Raw genomic sequence first — 7,690 nt, 5'->3', positions numbered from 1 at the left:
TTGATTATTGTAATAGGAACCTCCTCCTTGCCTATATTGCTAAAAGGCAAGGACTTGTTCCTTCTCTACAAGACAGCCAACAGTAGAGTGGCCATCATTACCTCCACATCTCTCACAAGAAACGGTCTCTCCCCTAGTAAGAACATGGACCGTCTGAGGCTCCCCAAAGACTTGTAATTCCAACTTGTCGAACCTAGCATTCATGGTCTCCAGCTGAGCCAAAACCTGCTTATCGACTGCATGAACTGTTCTAATCCCATCCCTGGGTTACCATATTCAACCACTGTGATTAGCCATTTCTTCAATAAGAGACCACCCCTTATCATCATCGGTGTTCTCCTGGAATCTCCCACTAGATGCCGCATCAAGTATGGCTCTGTGATCATCATACAACCCATTGTAGAATTGATTGGCTAGGAACCATGGGTCAAAACCGTGGTGAGGGATAGACCTCACCAACTTCTTGAATCGTGTCCATGATTCATAGAAACTTTCATCGGGAGCCTGTCTGAAACTAGTAATCTTGGCCCTCAGCAAATTGGTGCGTTGTGGAGGGAAGTATCTCTTTTAAAATGCAAGAGCAAGAGACTCCCAATCTGTAACCCCAGCAGCTGTGCGGTCCAAGTCAGTCAGCCACTCCCTGGCTGAATCAGCTAAAGAGAAAGGAAATAGAACTTCCTTAATCTTGTCTTGAGTTACCCCCTTAGTGGCGGGGATAGTAGAACGAATGTCGGTAAAGGTCTCCATATGCTTCCTAGGATCTTCACCGCCACACCTCTATAGATATTTCGCTCCACCGATTAATATAAGAAGGGCGGATATCAAATGTGTTCCCATCCTCGATCGAAGATTGAAACCCTTCGGAATAGAGGAAGCTTTAGGCACTGAATGACTAGAAAGTTTAGGCATCTTTTTTGTAGAAATCGGATTGTCTTCCGTGAAAAGAAAATGATCAAGCTCTGGCTCGAAAGTACTCAAGTCTTCCTTTCGTGATTTCCTTATCAGACGGAGTCTATGCCTGAATAATCTCTCCGGTTCGAATCATTTGAAACTAATTCACACCTGTCGACCGGGCATAAACAACACCGAAAGGAAATGAATAAGAACTGCCTCAAGGAATAAAAATTCCCTGAGACAGAAAAATAAACGGAACGAAAAACAAATAGGGCAATTGCCTCCCCGACAACGGCGCCAAAATTTGACACGTCTGTCGTATACCTGTCAAAAATAAACTAACTCAACTAACTATATAGCTAGGGAAGTCAGGTCGATCTCCACAGGGAGGCAAGATATTTCTAGAAGTCCGTCTATTTGGTCACAAATGGGGGGGGGGGGGTTGTTTGATTTGTTATCTAAACTACGAGTTTTAAAGGAAAGAGGAATAAAGGGCAAGAGCAGTAAAGGCAGGAAATGAGGATAAAAACTATCAGATAGAGAGAGACATGCCAGGATTTCGGTTCACTATGGTAGTCCAGTGACTTAGCTGTAAATGACTCATACGAATTAATATAAGACGGATGTTGAAAGGTCCTCTCGGTCCACTTTCTATCCTAAAATACCGCTAACTTAACTTTCATTCTCGTCAGGGTAGTCTACTGTTCATAGCAGGCCTATTTAGTCCAATCTTTCGATCTAGGATTAATTTTAGCCAGATTAAAGGTTAACTTAGAAGTGTGCACTCAACTAAGTCGGATAAATACAATTAAATTGCTATGGTGACAGAGCCTTGTAATCAATTCGTCTAATTCATTTACTACATCGTCACTTTCCTACCGCAGATCCTCTAATCCAAATATGAAAGGGGTTTAGCTACTCATATCACTAATTAAACTAACAGCAGATAAAATTCCAGCAGTAAACATAATGAAAAATAATAAATTGCATAAAGAGAAATTAGGGCAAAGGAAATAAATAGAGTAAACGAGAAATTAAGCAAACAATGATTGATTATTATAAAGATGAGAGGAAGGAATTACAATCGAGCGAATTCCGGCGTAAAGAACAAAATCCGGGCAAGAATAATCCCAAAAGTAAGGTTACAGTGGAGAGAAATAAGCAACGTAACAAGTTTACAGTAGAAAGTTTAGATGATGAAAAGATAGATAAAAGGATCCCCCTAATGACCTAGTAGAGCGTGCTTAAATAGCAAAGTAATTAAGTTTAGCGAAATTAAACATAACACGGGCTGTTTTAAAGCCCATAATGACGAAACCACTCGATCGAGTGGATTAAAACCACTCGATCGAGCAAACTCCTCAACAAATCTACTCGATCGAGTAGAAAGTTACTCGATCGAGTAACTGGCCTTTCTGCAAGATAAGGATCGAGTGGAAAACCACTCGATCGACCACCGAAGGGCGTAGAAACCACTCGATCGAGTGGTAAAACAGCTCGATCGAGTTCTTTAACTTCAAATCAGCTCAAGTCCGTCACCGAATGCCTCGTAATCCGTGCCATGATGCTTCCAAATGCGAGTATCTCACTGGGGACAACCCGTCTCCTCTAAATGCATGCAAAAAGGACGAAAAAGAGTATGATTCCACTACTTTCGCGTTCATTTCTACAAAATGGACAAAACGAACCAAAGTAGCTAATTCGGGGCAGAATACCATAGAAACAGTATAAAAATGCATCGAAATACGTGCTAAAATAGGCTAAAAAGACTATATAAAAAGCACGTATCAAATCTCCCCAAACCGAACCTTTACTCGTCCTTGAGTAAACTCAAAACTAAACTAATGGAACGGAAATGATAACTCAGAGCTAGCTTAACTTGTCTACTTGAACCAATTTAATGTAACAAAAACTAACAGTTAAAGCTAAGCAGTCAATACGCAAACGAGTTATGAGCTGTTCAGAAGTATAGCCAACCTATCGACCTTGCAAGACCAACAAAATCGGACTCTCTCGTGGTCACTCTTCTCTCATGAAGCAAAGGTGAATGATATATGTAAAAGAGGTACGAAAAGACAGTCACTCACCTAACTGCGACCTACATAGCATGCATGCAACAAAAATGAAAGACAATTCAAGTACTAATGCACACACTCCAACCAATAATGTCCGTCACAGCCGAGGGCTTACAAATAATTTGGGAATAGTGAGGTTCAGGTGAGAAAGGCAAGACATGTTATGGAAATGTGGAGGTAAAAGCGTCAATCTGAACTGTCTGAAAAACTAAGTACAAGTGCCCCTTCATTTGGCACAAAGCTCACTAAACTCAAAACACAATCTCCTCAAAAAAATATGGGATAAAACGGAGGAGTTAGACGGTCACAAACTTCCCTTTTTTAATACCGTCTGAATGAACTAGCTGAAACAAATCAACTTTTTTCAAACTTTTCCTTTTTTTTTCTTCTTCTTACGTGATTCAGCTTTCTCTTTTTCCTTTTTTTTCTTTTTTTTTTCTTTCTCACGTTTTTTTTCTTCTTTTTTTTCTTTTCAATACTTTTTTCTTTCTTTTCCTCCTTCCTCTATACTTACACCAACTCCAAACAAGAAATACGGGCCAAAATGCAATGGAAGATCATACCACAAAAGAACATACTAACTAGCTTGACTAGGCAGGCTAAGTTTGGGATGTAGCTGATGGGTCAAAAAGGCAAATTTTGGCTTATGTGGAGCTAAATGGGTGAAAAGTATAAGGAAAAGGGAAATTTGCAAGCACCTCCCTGCATGTGACACCAACCACAAACCCGAATATGTGCATTTGACGAGAAATTGAATGTCATAAAAGTGCAAAAGAGATGAACGTGCTATGCAAGGAGTACTACTCTCAATTCCTAATAAACTGGTCATGAATGTCACCAGTTATGGCTCTAATATCTCAGAATTTTTCAAATAGTTTGCCAATTTATCAAGTCAAGTCTAAACAAATACTATATTTGAACGAAACTCGTAGACTATGCGTATGACAAAGCTAATAACTATCAATAAAGTGCAAGGCTCAAGCAAAAAGACAAGTTATAGTGCGTTGTCATCATGGAAATCTACCGTTCCGACTCAACCTATATGCAAAAATAAACGTGAATTGTTTTTGAATCTTTTTGAAATTTTCTAATTTTTTGGATTTTTTGATTTTTAATGAAAACAAGCAACAATGCAAGCTGAAAAATAAACGTGAATGCAAAACAAATGCAAATGCAGACTCAAAAGGATGCAATACCCTCCCCAAACCAAAACGGACAACGCCCTCGTTGTCCTCCAGCATACACCAGCAGAGATATACAGGGGAACGGGAATATACAACCAATAAATAAAAACAATAAATATAAAGGAGACAAAATAAAAGAGTAGAGAATACATACAAAATACGAACTTCCTCAAACCAGCCAGAAAACTGGGGAAGTGAGTAGACCAGTAGCTACTCGTCGTCGTCATCACCGTCGTCGTCCACCACCGTGTACTCCGGGTCTCTCTCCTCCTCTCTCTTCCTCAGCTCCTCAGCTCGAGCTCTCTCCACTGCCACCTCTGGGTCCTCCTACTCCTCCTCGTCAGCAGACTCCGGGTACCCCTCAGGCGGGAACCGGAAGAAGGAAGGGTGTGGCCAACCCTCTGGGATCGGTCTGTGTCGCCGCAAGTGGTACTCGTACAGAGGGTGCAAGGCAAGAGCCAAGTCCCTCTCCATACGAGCCTGACGCGCTGCAACCTCAAGCAACAAACCGTAAACTGCGCCTCCTTGGTCCAGGACCGAGGGCGCCACAAAAGGAGGAGGTGGTACGAAAGTAGCCGGTAGGACCGGCTCAGTCTGTGTCTGGTCAGTGGGAGTAGGAGTACAAGTGGTAGTAGTGGTGGGAGTTGGGGTCGGATCGGGAGTAGCCGTGGAAGGCTGGGTACTCCCTGAAGGTGTGGACCCCTCTCCAGTCTCAAGACGCTGCTTCTTGGCGGCGGGTGCAGCAGGAGGTGGTCGACGTGGAAGGTGAAGGTCAGGCAGTGGTGGCAGGCGGGCGCCCCTAGCAACAGTAGGAAGGGGCTCTAGACGGGGGAGAGTCTCACAAGGTAAGTCTACAGACAGGAAGCCTTCTATCTTCCATGTCTGGTAGTCTGGGGTAAGCCAATGCTGAGAAAGCATGACATCCAGACTCAGTAGCCTCTCTCCCTCGAGGTACTGCAGGTCACGTGTTGGGGTTGGTGTCCTTAACAGTTAGTGCAAGGACTTATAAATCTCTATAAGGATCAAAGGGTATACTTTTGTATCATAATCAGTTGGTCCACGTTTATCAATAACGGTTGGCTTGCTAGATAAGTTTGACGTTATTGTCATACAGATGGCGGTGATCAACTGGTCCCTAAAAGTCACACCTATAGGATACGTTTGAGAGATGTGACGGTATGAAAATACAGTCATATAGATGCCAAATTTGACTAACCAGTTAGTCCGAGTTATTTGACTAGTAATTAGTCTAATATGTGATGTTGAGATATTTTATTTAATACGGATTAAATAAGAATGGCTAAGACGAATTAAGCGATTAATTCGTAAAATTGAATATAAACGTTTTATATTTAATTAAATGTATATTGAATATAATTATACAATACTGTTTTGTCGGACATGTATTAATAATTCAACTAACCCATATTATTAGTTGATGCCTTAATTTCCGATAACCGATTACAGTTTATAATGTAACCGCGTCATATACACTTAGCGAGTTTTGGACCGGACCACGAGTTTAAGTGAAGAGGAAATTAAAAAGCCCGCGAGCTCTCCTCTCACTCGGTTTGGCCGAGCCTCACATAGACAAAAGGAGAGTTTCTCCTCTTGTCTAACCTAATTCATTTGCTAAAAATTTTTAGGGTTTTGGGAATTGTGCCTCTCGAAATTCGGATCTCTCATCCATCAAAACTCACAAAACAATCCTCTCTATATTGCAAGGCAATTAGAGGATTCCTTCTAGCACAAGGGCATTACTCGGACATCTTGGGTGCAACAATTAGGAAGAGATCTACCTTGATCTCTCATTGCCTTTTGCACTAGGACCGAAGGTTATTTCTATATCTTTATCGTTCTTTGTTAATTTCGTTTATGACAATAAATTACATATGAATATTGCGTTATAATCCTATAAAGAAAGGGTTTTATACGGATATTACCCCTCAAGTGGTATCAGAGCGAGGCCACGTAATTTTTTCTATGTAATTTTCATCAAACGAAATGGATCGATTAATTTTTGTTGAAACAAATTCCACACGGCAGAATTTTTTTTTTGTTTTGCACGATTTTTTTTTTTTTGAAAACCGTGTCCTCTTTGTATACACGGCTGTTTTTCCTTGGAAATCGTGCCATGTTTTTGTTTTGTTGTCGATTTTATCTTTGCATATTATTTTGTAATCGATATTCATAATAATATGTTGGAGATCTATCAATTGCTATTTCATTTCTATACGGATTAGGTGATATCGCAATTGGTTTTTATCAAATCGATAATTTTTGTATAAAATTTTGTTAAACCGTGTGGCATGTTTGGTCTCGGCATTTTTTTTTATGCCACGGCCTGTTTTTTCTTTTGGGAACCGTGTCTAGTTTACACGGTTTGCATTTTTGTTTTGTGTTGTTTTCGTTTAGTTCTTTGCGAATTGTTGTTTTAAACGATAATTACAACAATATGTGAAGAACATGTCTATTGTAATTTTGTTTTAATCCGGATTAGAATAAATTGCAATTGTGTTTTATCAAACCGTTTTGTTTTGATCTTTAGTTGCTCACGATTTTGAGCCGTATAATTTTTTTTTTGGATTTTTGATGCTCTCGGTTTTATACAGCATTTAAAAAAAAAAAAAAAAAATTTTTGGGTACTGGTACTGTTCACGTACAGCAGTACAGAAGAAAAAAAAAAAAAAAAAATTTCTGTTTTTTTCTTTCGGCCCTTTTTAATGCATAAAACGTTTTTATGCTCTCGCTTGATAGTGAAACGGTTCACCCACGTAAAATTAAGTTACTTTAAAACGATTTATTGTAACGGATTATCTCGGATTAAAATTAACTTGACTAAAGCGGTTTTGTCATGTAATTTTAATTATCTTTGGTGGTTTGGATAAAATTTTAACATAATTACGGAATTATGTCACGAACAAATTTAATTTTTAGTTGATGCATTTTAATTTATCGTTCTTGTTTAATTTTGAATGCTTTTAATTACGTATTTATTTATTTTTGCAAACGGTTGTAACTTAGTGTGGCCTTAGTAGAACGTGTTACCGTAATGATGGAACACGGTCTTGGTTGTATTTTGAGATCTCGTATCTCCATTTTTATTTCTTTTAATTACAGTTTTTATTTAGAATGTAAATAGGTTTATATTTGTAAATTTTAATTGTAATTTTGAGAAGACTAAAGACGGAGACCGGATGCTCACTCCCGCTACTTGGATCAAGATGGAACATCAAGACAAGCTTCTCGGGTCCAACGGTGGATTCCAAAGTTGTTTTATGTTCTTTTTATTAGGATAGGCCACACTAGGAATTTATTTTTACGTATTGCATTCATTTATTTATTTTTCGTAACGATAATATGCATCATATTCCGCCTAAAAACCAAACCACCTAATTATTGCATGAAAACTGACACATATAGAGGTCACGAGTTAGTTTTCATTGACATTCTCATGTCACACGATTTTTAAGCCATCACCCAAATTTAATTCATTCACGCAGACGCTAGTTATTCGTTCACTTAATATGAATTATA

The 7,690-nt window shown here is 39.1% G+C and overlaps 1 non-coding gene across 1 annotated transcript; it reads left to right on the top strand.

Annotated features, from left to right (window-relative positions):
• The first annotated feature begins 430 nt into the window (after positions 1–430).
• Positions 431–537, top strand: LOC141609845 (small nucleolar RNA R71). Its single transcript, XR_012527751.1, has one exon. It is a non-coding gene; the product is annotated as a small nucleolar RNA R71 (small nucleolar RNA).
• Positions 538–7,690: the final 7,153 nt, after the last annotated feature.

Source organism: Silene latifolia, chromosome 10 (genome assembly GCF_048544455.1).
Source record: "Silene latifolia isolate original U9 population chromosome 10, ASM4854445v1, whole genome shotgun sequence".
NCBI lineage: Eukaryota > Viridiplantae > Streptophyta > Magnoliopsida > Caryophyllales > Caryophyllaceae > Silene > Silene latifolia.
This window is presented reverse-complemented; position numbering and strand designations above follow the sequence as displayed.